Consider the following 14653-nt stretch of genomic DNA (forward strand, 5'->3'; position numbering starts at 1 on the left):
AGATAGCTTAAGAAAAAAAAATGCAGTAGCTCAGGTAACTGGTCAATCTATGAATGGTATTATCTTCCTCTTGGCAGGATCCAGGGACTCAAGTGATCTTTTTCTCTCTCTCTTTCTCTCTCTCCCTCCCTCCCTCCTGCCCCACTTTTTCCTGTGTCTGTTGAGTGTGTCATACATAATGACCAAGATGACCAATGGCAGTCTTCACTAGAAGCAAAGCAGACATTTCTTTCCCAAAGCCTGTCTTTCTTGAGCTACATGCTCACCCCTCAAATACCCACTGCTTCCAGGTGCATCAGATGGCTACTATGCTTGGCTCACCTAAAGAAAGTTGGCACAAATAAAGGGCACTATACATGAAAGACTAATTAGAATCACCTAAGACAGGGAAAGAGTTACCCAAGGATATCAGGGTACCAGGTAGGCAGAAAATAATAATGTCTACTACATTGTGTACAACACTTAGCACAGATTCTGGCTCACAGAAGATGTGCTAAAATTAGCTGGTTTCTTACTAGTACACAACACTCAAACATAACAGGTCAGATTTACTGTTTCATCCAAAGATAACATGACCAACTTTTCTCAATTTGCCCGGGACTTTCCAGGTATTAACACTATAAGTCTCTTGCCCTGGAAAACTCCTTGTCATAAGCAAACTATCTTGGTTTGTCTGAACTGTCCTCGTTCTAAAACTGAAAGTTTCCACATCTGGGGAATGCCCTCAGTCCCCAGCAAACCAGGAAAGCTGGTCACCCTGTCCAAAGAAGGCACTTCTAAGTGTAAATCTTAGCTGCAGTTGAAGTCTTGTTAAGTCAGTTTATGAGTCACTACATCGATAAAGAATGAAGTGGTATGGTACATCCAAAACCATAGAGCTGCATGGAAAATGCACCGACCATGTCTGTTTTATTTGCAGTTACCGGATCTGTCCCTTTGCTTTGCCTTTCTCCTGCTTTCTTTGTTTTTCTTTCATGGTGTCTTTCTCCTTTTCCCATTTTCTTTCTTCCTTCTTTCCTTCCTCCATTCCTTCCTTCTTTCTTCCCTCCCTTCCTTCCTTCTCTCTATTTTCTTCTTTCTTTTCTACTTTCTTTTTTGGCAACATATTTACATTTCAAATAGCATCTAACTTAGATCTCATTTGTGATCGTCCAAGGATCTTCCAAACAAGCTGTCTTGTTTGACTAAAATAATCCAGCTTCAGTAAATACATTTATCCTGGATAATCCACCAAGTAAGTGGACACTTTGTTGTTAATTAAGACAAGAAATGTATGTGCAATAATTATGGTTTCTAAGACAGCACAGTCATGATTCTGGACATAAAAAATGAAAAAATGGAGGGAGGGGCAAAAAAGCTGATGATAGTTAAATGAGGAGCTTGGAAGGGCTAGAGATTTAGTTGTTTTGAGGGTCATTTTGGTTTAACTGTTTACATAGAAGTTGCATCTACTAACAATGAAAATTCTTGAGATTTGGAAACTCTTTCCTCTTTTGAATCAGTATCATTATTAATTCAACAATGTAAACCAGAAAATTCTTTTTAGTTACAAACTATGCTTTGAAGTCAGGCCTGCGTTTTAATGTTTTCAATCAAAATCTTAAAATAAGAGTTGAAAGAAAAACAATTTTTAGTCTTCAAGGGAGTGCTATCATTGGGGAAACAAAGACTCTTGAATTATACTTTTGACAAAGATGTAAATTTTATTGCCCTTATTAAAAGTGCTAAAGAATTAACTCCACTTAGGAGACAAATCAAATGCTCCCACATGGCAAGGTTTCCATCTACAAGTCAGGGTCATTACTTGGTACTTCTCCTACATTTGGGTTTTCCAAATATTACCATTTGTATTATATTGGGGGGGGGGGATTAAATTTGTAGGAAAATATTAGGTAAATACATCTCACATTTCTTGTCATTACAGATTATCACCTGTGCCATGTATTTACCTAATATTTTCCTACAAATTTACTTTTCTTAATTAGATAGTCTAAACTGGTACAGGCAGTGCAGCTAATGGGGCTGTTGTTTAACCCATAAGTCTATATTTTGTTATAGCAACCCAAGCCAACTATGACAACGCTGAATTAGAAAACTGCTCTTATAGATAATAAAGTTCAAATCTTAACTGCAATGACATTTAATGAATGAATTTTTAAAAGGGCAAAGGAAGTGAATGGAATATTTAAATATGAGCTGGATTTGGAGCTCGAGCATTCTCAAAAATGAGGCTGACTTTGATTCACTCGGTGCTTGGTTGTGGCTATTTCCAGGGTAAACTCTGCAGATGCTTCTCTATGTGGCTGAGCAAATGTTTTCTCTCTTTTTTTCATTCTTACTGTTGCATGAGAAATAGAAGGACATTTAAACTCTACGAAAGGAAACCAGTAATGGGAAAGAAGTGCCAAGAGATGGGATGACAGGGAAGAAAGGTGAAATGTACTCCTTAAAAGGAGGGGGGAAAGGCCAAGAACCCAGGAGCTCTGGCACTCAGGGAAGTTAGCCAGCATCACAGATGAAATGGAAAATGGCCGTGGCACATCACATCAACAGTGTTTTCTGTGTGAAATTCTGTGCTGGATGCTGGAAAGTACTACTTTACAATGGCTAAGCCTGCCGTTGCTGATAAGCACTATCTCAATGAAGACCTTATTGGAATCTCACTCCAGCAAAATGAGCTAAGCACAGCAGACAGGGATTATGTCCCTAGTAAGGACACTGTGGTTTGGTATGTTTACATGGGATCCCTTTCCTTGGCTGGTGTCAGAAGCAGTGGTAAGCCTTGATTTTCTGGTGTCAGACCCATTGTCATTGCCATGGCAAATGTCAAAACATACCTTTTCATCTGGTCTTGATCTGGTTTTCCAAGGTCAAAGTTTATCCATATCCAATCCCATTCCCTGACCAATATTTTCCTCCCCCCAAAATCACCTGATGGCTTCTTGCAACAATGACAACAACAGCAACAGCAACATTATATGAGAGTCTAAAGGAGAAGAGAAGCATGTAGATTGGGACCTGTTGAAAAAATTTCCTCACATAACACAATCGGTTTCATCCTCGGCAGAGCTCTTTCCCAGTGATCACAATGTATGACCAAACAGAAGTAACTTTTATAATCCCCATTTTGCAGCTGTGAGAACTCAAATATTAAGGACCTCAACCAGTGCCAGGGAGCCTAAAGATCCAGAGTCAGATCTCAAACCTTTGTGTCTGTATCCACCTCCATGGAGGGGACAAAACCTTGGTGTGGCCACCAGGAAGCTCTTTGGTTCCCATCCTTCCTCTCATTTCCTGTGTGAACCTGCTCCAGACAGGTAGCCCCGGGCTTCATTTCCTTCCACTATAAACTGAAGGGGCTGAACTGCAGGGTCTCTAGGAACATTCTGTCCAGTGGCTGGTAATAAAGCAATCACAACGTGCCTTGAAGACCAAAGGTGCCTTGATTTCCCCCAACAACAAGAAAAATGAGAAAACATTCAACTTGAATTTTATACTTAAAACAAATATCATCCAGACTCTTTGTGCTGTGTTTCAAATATGATCTGGGGAGCGAGCCAACAGAGGAGGCTATTTATTTTTGTTCGTGAGATCAAAAATACGTCTTTGGGGCTCCATCAAACACATAGGAGGTCTGTGTAGGCCACAGCGTCCCTTCATTGTATGCTGAGGGCTTTGCGTGCTGTTGCCTCTCTCCCTGCCACTGCCCAAAGCTTGGGAGAATGCTTTTGAAACAAATCAGGAAATTACTTATCAGTCTGAAGCCCCAAAGAGTAATGAGCATGCCTTGCTGCCAAAGGGAAGGGGATTTCAAGAGAAAGCTCCACAGCTGTGCAAAGATTCCAGCTGTTGGAAGGTCTTGCAAGCAATGTAAGTAAAGAGCCCGCCGTCCCGATTGAAGTGAGCTTCTTTGGGCTTTTCTTCGTCGAGAGATGAGTCTTTTGGCTCAGGTTGGTGTTACTCTTTCTCTGTTCTTCTCTGAGGTTTGGGGGTGTGTACTGGCTGGGGCTTACTCACTAAAACATCTCCTCTGAGGCTTCTGCTGAACAGAAGAGAGAAAGCGAAAGCCGTCAGCTTCGGCTTTGCTTGGGAAGAGGTAGTTCTGACAACAGCCCTCGGCGATAATGCTCCTTAATGGCTATAAATCCATATTCAAGAGAATAAGGCTGACAGGGACACTTGTGGGAGCAAACAGAAATGGCTCTATAGCCTCACCAAGAAGAAACAGAATTGTCATCAAGTCCGCGCCTACGTAATTAAAGTTTAAGGTGTTTCAAGTTGATAGACTGTGTAGGCTATTAATAGAGGAAAAGAACACATTAAGGCTAATATTGTTCCTTGGAGATTTCCCTGTTGTAGTATAAATCTCAGGCTCAATTTATTTTTAGTTAAGTGTGCTGATTTATTTACTGTTTATTTTTTAAAACAAGTGTGCTCATCACTCCATATGGCTATGGGGGTGGAAATGCATTCCTTGCAATGTAGGATTGTAAACATCTAGACTTAGTAAAACAATGGGTTTGTATTAATTGTAATTATATTAATGAATTGCATAATTTCATAAATAATGCATTGTGCTAGTGTATGTTTCTTTCACGGGTATTTCAAATCACTGGGAAGTGATTGTGGAGATATAGCTAATTTAAAGGAAATGGGTTTTTTTAATGAGCCTTTGTTCTGTGAAACCCTAAATCTTGCCTGGGAACTCCAGTGTCCTTTTCCAGGGTTCTTCATTCTAAGTGAGCCCTTAAAACTACAGGAAACTCCACCCATCATCACACTATGCCTCTCCCAGTATGGCCTGATTTTAGTAAGAAGGCCTTGCCTCCTTGGGCTGCAGGCTGTGCTGTCTTCTCCTGACACCCTAGAAAGATCCCAAAATGAGAATGTTGCCCTTAACTCTAGTTGAGATTTGACTTCTTTTCTTCTCTTTGAATAACTTCGGTTCCCACTCTGACATCTTGTGAGGATAAGACTGGTCTTGCTGGTCTTGTTGCTGATTATGTGGGTAATGGTCAGTCCATATGTAAGGTGATCTCTAACCTTTATTTAACAAATATATATTTTATGTCCAATGCTCTGAAAGCAATAAAGACCAACAATACTCCCCTCCCAGCATAAATGCATCTGTAGTTTACACAGCCCAAGTGAGCTTTTCTTCTCATGGGCAATAACTATGTAAGTCTGGGTACTGGCTGTGTGGTGCAATGGATCATAAATTGGAGGGATGCACATTTGGAATGTGAAAGGAACTTATTAAAATGTTAGGAAACGTTACTGAGCACTGGCCATCGGCTCAGCCCTCTGCTCCCTATGTCTCATAGGGTCTTCAGAGCTGGCAGCTCACTGGTTAGAAGTGGTGGCTCTGCACCCAGAGCACCTGAGGACATGTCCTAAATGGGTCTTTGTGTGGTTTAGAGTTAATGACTTAACCCTTGTGTGTCTTGGTTTCCTTACTATGAAATAAAGGCAATGACAGCAGGATTTGTGTGAAGCTTGAGAATTAATGCAGGTAAAGGATTGGTTTTGTCTCTCTCACGTATGAGAAACTGAGGCTAGGGATAACTAAGTAACTTCCCCGCTGCCACACAGGTGATGGCTGGCTGGCAGGGTGAGATTTGGAAGTAAAAGACCTAGCTTTATGGCCCCACTGGTGTGGCTCAGTGGTTGAGCATTGACCCCTGAACCAGGATGTAATGGTTCAATTCCTGGTCAGGGCACATGCTTGGGTTGTGGGCTCTATTCCCAGTGGGGGATATGCAGGAGGAAGCCAATCAATGATTCTCTCTCATCATTGATGTTTCTATCTCTCTCTCCCTCCCCCTTCCTCCCTCTGAAATAAATAAAAAACATATTTTTTAAAAAGCTATCCTTGGACCCAATATTTTTTTAAAAAAAAGATCTAATTTATCATTTTATTATAACAGAAAAAGTCCACATTTTAAACCACCACCTCCTTCCCTTCCCTTGCATTTAGTTCTTTCACATGCATTCCTTTATCCAATCCTCACAATGGCCAGTAACCATGCAGGTTTCAGGCAAGAAAACTGAAGCTCAAAGACATGAAGTAACTCAACGGAAGTCACACACCTAGGAATTAGTGCAGAGAGCTAAGCACAGGTTTTCAAAACCCATTTCCCGTGCTCTTTTCCTGACCCTATGCTTTTGAAAGGGTCAGCCCACACTGGCCCCTGCAGGGCAAAGTGAGCTAGTGAAGGCTGATAACGCCCACCATCTTAAGCCCCCAGTGCTTGGAATCCAGCCTCATTAAAGCAGGTACCAAGGCCCATTTGTTAATAATTCTCCAGAATCAGGATTCAGATGTGCATCAAAGTTTGACCATCACTTTCCTCAGCCTGTTCTGCAATCGAGGAAAAAATGGATTGATGTATCCCATATGACCTTCACCTGGAAAAGGTGACAATTTTGTTAAAGACAAGAGCTTGGGCATTTTCCCCAATTCTAATTTTTGGATTACCCTGTGGTTGGAATCAAGACTGTTTCATTTTTTTTTTTTAGTGTCTTGTTTATAACCCAGTGCTTTCTTCATCTTTTGGCACATGTCACTTTCTAAGCCCTCTGACCTTCTGAACTTTTTGACACCAACCCCTTTGATTGCATTAGGCTTCAATGATCAGTAGATGGGTAGATTTCTTCCCTTTGTAGGCTTTTTATTATAAATCAGTACAACTGTGTGGAATTCACCATATTAGAGTAACATGAATGATATCTATAATATGAGCAATGTACCCAATAAACTTTACAGAGAGAAACCAGCAATGCAGTCTTTCCTGTGCTGCATAAAATATAATCAGATTGATTTCTCTGAAGACTGCTGCATCAGAGGTAGATTACCAGCCAACAGGAGGATGCCAAAACACATACTGGGAACTGTAGATGCCTTGGAAAGAGGTCATGGAGGGCGTAATAGAATAGGAACTATCAAACAATGGAAATAATTTCTTATGGTGACAAATGTCAGGATTTGAAGTGAAATATCCCTGGCTTTGGGGTTCTGGCTTCACCACTTTCTAACTGCAAGACTCCAATAAGGTGCCTACCTCTCAAGCACATGTTACAGACATAAACAACTCAGCATTCAATCCACAAATATTTACTGAGCACCTACTATGTGCCAGGCATAGAGCAGTGAAACGAGCCAACGTTTCTGCCATCAGACCTCTAACGGGGGAGACAACTGAATCGTAAATCAGAATATAACTTTGGAGACTGCTAAGTGCCCAGAAGAAAATAGACTATGGTAATGAGATAGAGTGACTGGCAGGTGCAGGTAAGGGAATACTTCTTCAGCTAAGGTGCTCAGGGACAACCTCATTGAGAAAGTGGTATTTAGCACAGACTCCAGTAATAAGAAAACCATAAAAGCCATAGTTAAGCAACTAACTAACCATGTGTACACTAGACTAGCCATTGAAACTTTTTAGGCCTCAGTTTCATCACCTCAAAACTACAGAGCTGGAGTGAATCTATGGGGCTCCATTTATCCCTGAAACTGTCATTTTCTTCCCTTGGCTTAGCATCGTATGCTATGTGTATAAAAAAAAAGAAAGAAAGAAAAAAACATCTCTGATCTAAAGTATACTGCAGTTATTTTATTCTTTTATTCTACTTTCTGGATTGTTTTCAGAATGCTCTTCATTATCAAAGATAAATTAGGAGGTTCTGAGTAAAGGAAGATGAATTAATAGTTCTTCTTTGAGAGCTCAAATCATCACAACTCCTAGAGATGACACCGTTGGAGAAGACAAGAACCACCACACAGCAGATGTTTAGGATGATCTGTGCAGCCTCACAATGACTTCATGTGTGGCTTCAAGTCTGAAATTGTCCATATGTTAGTGGAGCCAGCAGGCAAAGCTGCCAAATTCGGCCGATCCAACACTCTATTAGCCAAGATTCATGTGCATGGCTTAAAAAAACAAACCCCGGTCTGAAATATTTCCTTTCTTAAAATGGTGCAGCAGACTTCACTTGGGTCTGAGACAACATCCAAAGTTAAGGTCATAATGCAGATAACTTGTACTGGAAGAGTCTTTGTCTTTCAATCTGCCACATATTTGTGGTCAGAATATTCTTGGCTGTAACGATCCAGATAATGGCCTTCTTCCTCCATGTTCCCTTTATCACCATAGTGTAAACCTCAGTGGTGGATCCACAACCCAGAAGGAGAATTCTGTGTGCACTGCAACAGAAAATGTACAGGTTAATGTTTTCAATTTTCAAATGCTGATTTTTTTTGCTTAATTTTTAAAAATGTGATCTCTCCAAGTTGCAAACATATTTTTAAAATCATTTTTAAAACAAAGTCCAAAGTTGAGATCCAAGGAACTGAAAAATCTAAGCAAAGAGAATGAGCTTAGAACATTGGAGTTAATTAACCCGTAGGAGAGAGAGTTTTGGGGCAATCCAATGATTATCCTTGGGACTCTGAAAAAAACTTCACCCAGAGAATGGTGGTGAGTGCTGTCCAGTGGGGAGAGTAGGAGTAAGGGTAGTATAATTCTGCCCTTACTTTTATGGCAAATAATATTCTCAGCATTTTTAAGACATTAGCTCCTCACCACACCTAAGTGTAGTATGCCTATAACTCTGCTTATTTGACAGATGAGCAACTGAGACTTGGTGCAGTTAAGTAATGGGAGCTCTGAGGCTAGAAATGCCAGAACTACAATTTGAACCCAGGACTGCCCTCCTCCACCACCCAGAAATGTTCCATTCTACCACTCTGCCTCAGAAAGATAACAGGCTTTTTTTTTCTTTTTCGCATGCAATAGACATTCTGCTTAAGTTAAAAACAAAGAATCTACTGCAAGTTTTTAAGTGTTGAAATGGCCTCCTGAGAGAAGAGGCTGAGAAATGTCTTCTCTGGAGGTGAATTAAAACCAGATTGGTTATTATATGTGTCTAATATGACTTTAGGCTGGTCCTCCCCAAGGTAAAAAGATAGACAAAACAATTCCGCAAGTTCCTTTCTAGTTCTCCCAACCAAAGGCCAAGTCTACATCCAGGCAAAGTGGTGGTGACATGTCAAGTTTAGCCATCCTACTCTCCCTCCCCAACTCTGTGCCCATCACTCTGGCTGAAGTGATGTCTGGACTTTCTGGAAGAACCATAGTCTCTCAGATCACAAGCTCTGCTGGCCATTTTGCCCACAACCAGGAAGGGGATCCAACTCTGTTCTAGTTTGTGCCCAACCAAATGAACACCATTCCAATGACTATTATCTAATTTGATGACTGTACTTCCAATGTTTCAGAACGACGTATTGGGAAGAAAACAGCATAAAATAGATGTTTTTAAATTTCTGGCTATTATGTGTATCAGGATTACATTTTTATCAGAAAGCCTAGTTTCTTTCATATGTAAGGGGTCTATCTCTCCCACAGAACAAGAAGCCCAGAGATAGGTGATCCAAAGATGTCACCAGGAAACTAGGCTTTTCTATGTTCCTGCTTCACCAGCATTAGCTGTGGCTTTGTCCTTATTATGACAAGACAGCTGCTGCACCTCCAGGGGTCGAGTTCATATTCCAGGCAGGCAGGCAAAATCCTTCTCCTTGTCAAATTTTGTCTTTTTTTTTTTTAGAGGTGGGGGAGGAAGCCCTGTTCTGGGACTTCCCAGGTGCATCTCATTGGCCAAACTGTCACATGGCCACACTTAGCTGCAAAGGAATCTAGAAGTTAGTATATTCAGCTTTTCAGTCTTTAATATAGAAAAGAGCAAGGGAGAAGTGTATTGGGGTAGGTTTTGAGTAAATAAACCCACAGTACTTGTCAAAATATGCCAGAGATTCCAATCTGAAAGCAATACATTTGGAATCTGACACATGCATGACTATTTTGCAGACATTTGCTGGCTGCATCTATTTTAATACTTAACTGTGAACAGAAAAAAAATACTTTTAAATCAAGTATTAAGGAGTAGGTAGGAATAGCATTCTGCCTGAAGTACCACAGGGCAATGGAAATAAATGGGCTTGAATGTCAGATCAAAGTCTGAATTCCAACTCTATACCTAATTAGGTGTGGGATGTCTCTGGACCTCAATTTCTTTATATTTAAAATAGGAGTAATAAAGCTACTCATAGAATTGCTTTAGAATTAAATTCTATAGAAAGAGTTTGACACATTATAGGTATTCAAGAAATAGTAGTTCTCTTCTTTTTGCTTTGCACCTTCTAGTCAGCAAGTGCATAAATCTTCATGAAATTCAGCTCAGCTAGAGCCAACAGTTGAAGAATCCGCTCTTTGATTGAAAAAAGAAATTAGAGCAAAAGCCTCCGAATGGTGTGTAGTTTCTCTATCCATGCATGCCAAGAACCTTTCCTGTGGGGCTTCAGCACATTATCTGAGCAAGCCAGACAAAAATGTCTAAGTGATTTTGTTTTCTAAACTGCGTTGTGTGCTTCAAAGTGCCATCTGCTTGTGACTTGTTACAAAACAGGATCGATGAAGCCATTTGGTGACATTTTACAAAGTGACTTCAGTGTTTGTTACCAAGGGATATAATTCCTAGAATTTGTGCAATTTGTTCTGTGTTGTTGAGATGTGAAATGAAGCCGACACAGAGATTTCAGCTGTTTCAATACATGATCCTCATCTTAACTGGTGAAGCCAGGTTTTAAATTGGGTTTCTTTCCATTTTCATTATCTTCCCATGTCCCTCTGACCTTTTCAGTCCAAGACGGATGTTTAAAGTTTATCACCTCATATTCACCACCTCAAAATTTAAAAGAGGAAACAAAACAAAAAGAGTTTGCAGATTTGCAGAGTTCAAATCTATTCATCAGCCAAAATCTCATTTCTTCACAATGGTAAGGTGGGAAAAAATGATGGAATCCAATGAAAAGCCATGAGTTCTTCTTTATATATGAATTTTGTGACCTTCAGCAAACTATTCTCTGTTCTCACCTGGGAAAAACGAATGCATATACCTGCCCCTCCTATTTCACCTAATTGATATGAAGATCATTGAGATATGTACTAAATATGCCATTCAAAATAATCCATAATATACTGAAGCCTATTATGGTATTTCCCATTGATTATAGTACAGTTTGTACCATGTTATCCCACACAATGAATCCCAAAACCTTCTCAGATTTCCATCTGAACTCTCCCCTTATCTTTACAGCTAAACCTTCTTGACAAGAATCCATAGCTCTTCCTTCACTTTCTCTTCCATGCCCTTCATCTAAATTTAGCCAATTCTTCCTGGATGCTACCCAATTCTAGCTTTTCAGACTAAATATTCAGCTCTCTGCAGGCTGACTACCTTTTCCTGACAGAAATGCAGCCAGATTTATCTCAAGATCATTAAATATACATTTTTTATTGGATCAGAAGTGATCCAAATACACAAAAATTCCTGCCCTCCTAGAGATTACATTTCTGCCCTCTGGCCTCACTAGCCAGGGCATACTGATAAGGACATCCAAACATCAACAAACCAATGTTATGCTCTCTCCTGTCACTGAGATCCCCCATGTGTTTCTATGCTGTGCCCACATATGTTCATGAATTTTTACGCAACACTCACTATGTAAATCATGATTCAAATCCCAGTCCTCTATGCAAATCATGGACCTTAATGGTGTCCATCTTGGGAATGGTAACATTCACATGAACAATGTAATCTCCTGGCTCCTCCAAAGTTGATCATCTTTAAGCAGTAGGAGTATTGCTAAATTTCAGGCAGAGAGAGAGAGAAAGTCACCTCCCATATTGAGTCACCCTGGACCCAAAATCATTGTGTTCTACCCAGAGACTCAAGTCTTGACTGGAAATGTCTTCCTGAAAAGTTTTCCTGGAAGAGTTTCTTTTAGCAGCTGACATAAACAAATTTCTTCATAAAGCCTTAAAACCAATCCCTCGCCAGAGACTAGAAACTATTTATACCCTCTACTGACTGTTCCTTATCTATCCACTTTTTGATTCAGATACTTGTGCATACTCATTCCCCACACTTCTCACCTTTAATGGTCAATCTCCAACTTCTAGCTGGCTTTAGATGGAACACTATAGAGACCAATAAAATTTAGCCAATCTATCTAAAATTTAGTCCCTTTTATGGTCAATTAATATTTGACAAAGAAGGTAAAACATGCGATGGGGTAAAGATAGTCTATCCAATAAGTGGTATTAGGAAAATTGGACAGATGGGTGCAAAAAAAAACTAGACCGCCTTCTTACATGCACACAAGACTAAATTCAAAATGAATTAAAGAGTAAGATGTAATACTTGAAATCATTAAAATTCTAGAAGAAACATAGGCAGTAAAATCTCAGACATTTCTAGTAGCAAATGTTTTCTGATATATTGTCTTAGGCAAGGGAAACAAAAGAAAAATAAACAAATTGGACTACATCAAACTAAAAAGTTTTTGCACAGCAAAGAAAACCATCAATAAATTGAAAAGGTAACCCTCTGAATGGAAGTACAAAATATTCGCTAATGATACATCTGATAAGGGGTTGATATTCAAAACTTATAAAGAAAACTCAACACACACACACACAAACACAAAACAATCCCATTAAAAAAACATGGACAAAGGACCTGAATAGACACTTCTCCAAAGAAGACAAAGAGATGGCCAATAGACATATAAAAAGATGCTCAACATCACTAATCATCATAGAAATGTAAATTAAAGCCACAATGAGATATCACCTTACATCTGGCAGAATGTCTATCATCAATAGATCAACAAAAAACAAGTGTTGGTGAGGATTCGAAGAAAAGGGAACCCTTGTGCACTGTTGGTGGGAATGCAGGTTGGTACATCCACTGTGGAAAGCAGTATGGAGTTACCTCAATAAATTAAAATGGAACTGCATTATGACCCAGTAATTCCACTTCTGGGAATACATCCGAAGAAACCCGAAATTACTAATTCAAAAGAATATATGTACTCCTACGTTCATTGCGGTGTTATTTACAATAGCCAAGATTTGGAAGCAGCCCAAGTACCCATCAGTGGTTGAGTGAATAAAAAAAGCTGTGGTACATTTACACAATGGAATACTACTCAGCCATAAAAACTAAGGAAATATGATCCCTTGTGACAACATAATTGGACCTGGAGAATAATATGCTAAGTGAAGTAAGTTAGTTTGATAAAGACAAGTACCATTATTTCATATATATATATTCTAATGAACAAAATATGCTAGCAAACAAAACAGGCTCATAGAGACAGAACAAACTAACAGCTGTCAGAGTGAAAAGGGTGAAGGCATTAAGCAAAGGGAAAAAACTTATAGATAGCAGTATGGTGATTACCAGAGGGGTGTGGTGGGGAAGTAGAAGAGGGTAACGGTGGGATAAATGTTGATGGAAGGAGACTTGACTTAGATTGGTGAACACATAATACAATATACCAATAAATGATGTATTATATAATTGTACACCTGAAACCTATATAATTTTATTAACCAATGTTACCCCCAATAAGTTCAATAACATTTTTTTAAATGAGTATAATTTGGACATGATTATGACCATCTATTTCCAAGCACAGCATGGCCAGACACACCTATGCTTTCATATAGTGGCTTCTGAAGCATCCTTGGGGAAAGCTGACTTCTTTCCCCCAAGTATTGGTTCTGCAAGATGCTTTAACCTACCAGGTCCACTTTCTTGGAAAGGACAGGGTTGCATAGTAGTTAAAGGTGGGTCAGGGGAGCCAACTCAAGGTTATTTCAGAATGGAAAAGACTTGAACATTTGTACAGGTTGAGAGCAACTAGCCATTGATCTCTCAGGCAATCTAGAAGGGAAAAGAAGTTGGTCAAAGCATCCAGCAGTGGGAGTGGGTGGTCTTGAATGAGCCTGGATTCTGACTCACACCTGTGTTCATTGAGATAGACAGAAGGCAAGTGAGGATGGGTAGGGATGGGGATAAATTAGGGATGTGGAGAAATTGAGAGGAGCATAATGATGCTCTCTGTTTTTCTCTAGGAGGTTGGAACTGGGATCATTGCATAAGATAAGGACAGTGAGCTGATGAGACGTGTGCCTCAAGCACCCAGCCCATTCTTGTCATAGAGTAAACACTAAGGAAAATTATATTCACTTCCCCCCACCCGACATATTGAAATGTGTAGCAAATGTTTATCTCCAAGAGATCTCATATAAAATTAGCCACAATGACACTCACCATATATTTTGCGTAAATGAAATATATGAGCCTTCCAGAAAATTTTCATTTTAACCCTGACCCCTAATGACCTCTCTAAACTCATCTCAGTTTTGAAAATAACTTGGTCCAGGTGCAGACTGTCAGAGAAGCCCTCTGACTACCCATTGCCCCTTCTGTGACCACAAGCCTGGAGAATGTCCTGGAACCTTGCCAGCAGAGAGGTGTTTGCAGAAAGAACACGGGACTCTTGGAGCTTTTGATTTCAGGGTTGTAAGAATGGTTCCAGATATGACAAATGTTTGGGAGATAATCTAAAACATGGATTGTTTGTGACTTCCTTTGAAGATTTTAATAACCATCAGCTTTCCTGGGCTAAATCAGGATCTTAGCTTCCAAATGTTTCAGATTTAGACTGTCTTCCTTTGTTTGTTTGAAATCATAAGGGTCGGTGTGGGGAGGCTTTATGCTCAGACTTGAGAGCAGCTGACAG

General features: G+C 39.8%; 1 protein-coding gene across 2 annotated transcripts in view; it reads left to right on the forward strand.

The window, feature by feature from the left end:
* C1QTNF7 (C1q and TNF related 7) overlaps window positions 1-14653 on the forward strand; it is a 95791-nt gene that overhangs the window by 26783 nt on the left and 54355 nt on the right. The window contains exon 1 of one of the 2 annotated variants that reach the window (XM_036329124.1): window positions 3836-3950. The exons of the other annotated variant lie outside the window; for it this stretch is intronic. The gene's annotated coding sequence lies outside the window, so the exon portion shown is untranslated. Of the gene's footprint in view, window positions 1-3835; window positions 3951-14653 lie in introns of those variants that run through there. 2 annotated transcript variants of the gene reach the window in all.

This window comes from Myotis myotis, unplaced genomic scaffold, assembly GCF_014108235.1.
Source record: "Myotis myotis isolate mMyoMyo1 unplaced genomic scaffold, mMyoMyo1.p scaffold_m19_p_1, whole genome shotgun sequence".
Classification (NCBI taxonomy): Eukaryota; Metazoa; Chordata; class Mammalia; order Chiroptera; family Vespertilionidae; genus Myotis; species Myotis myotis.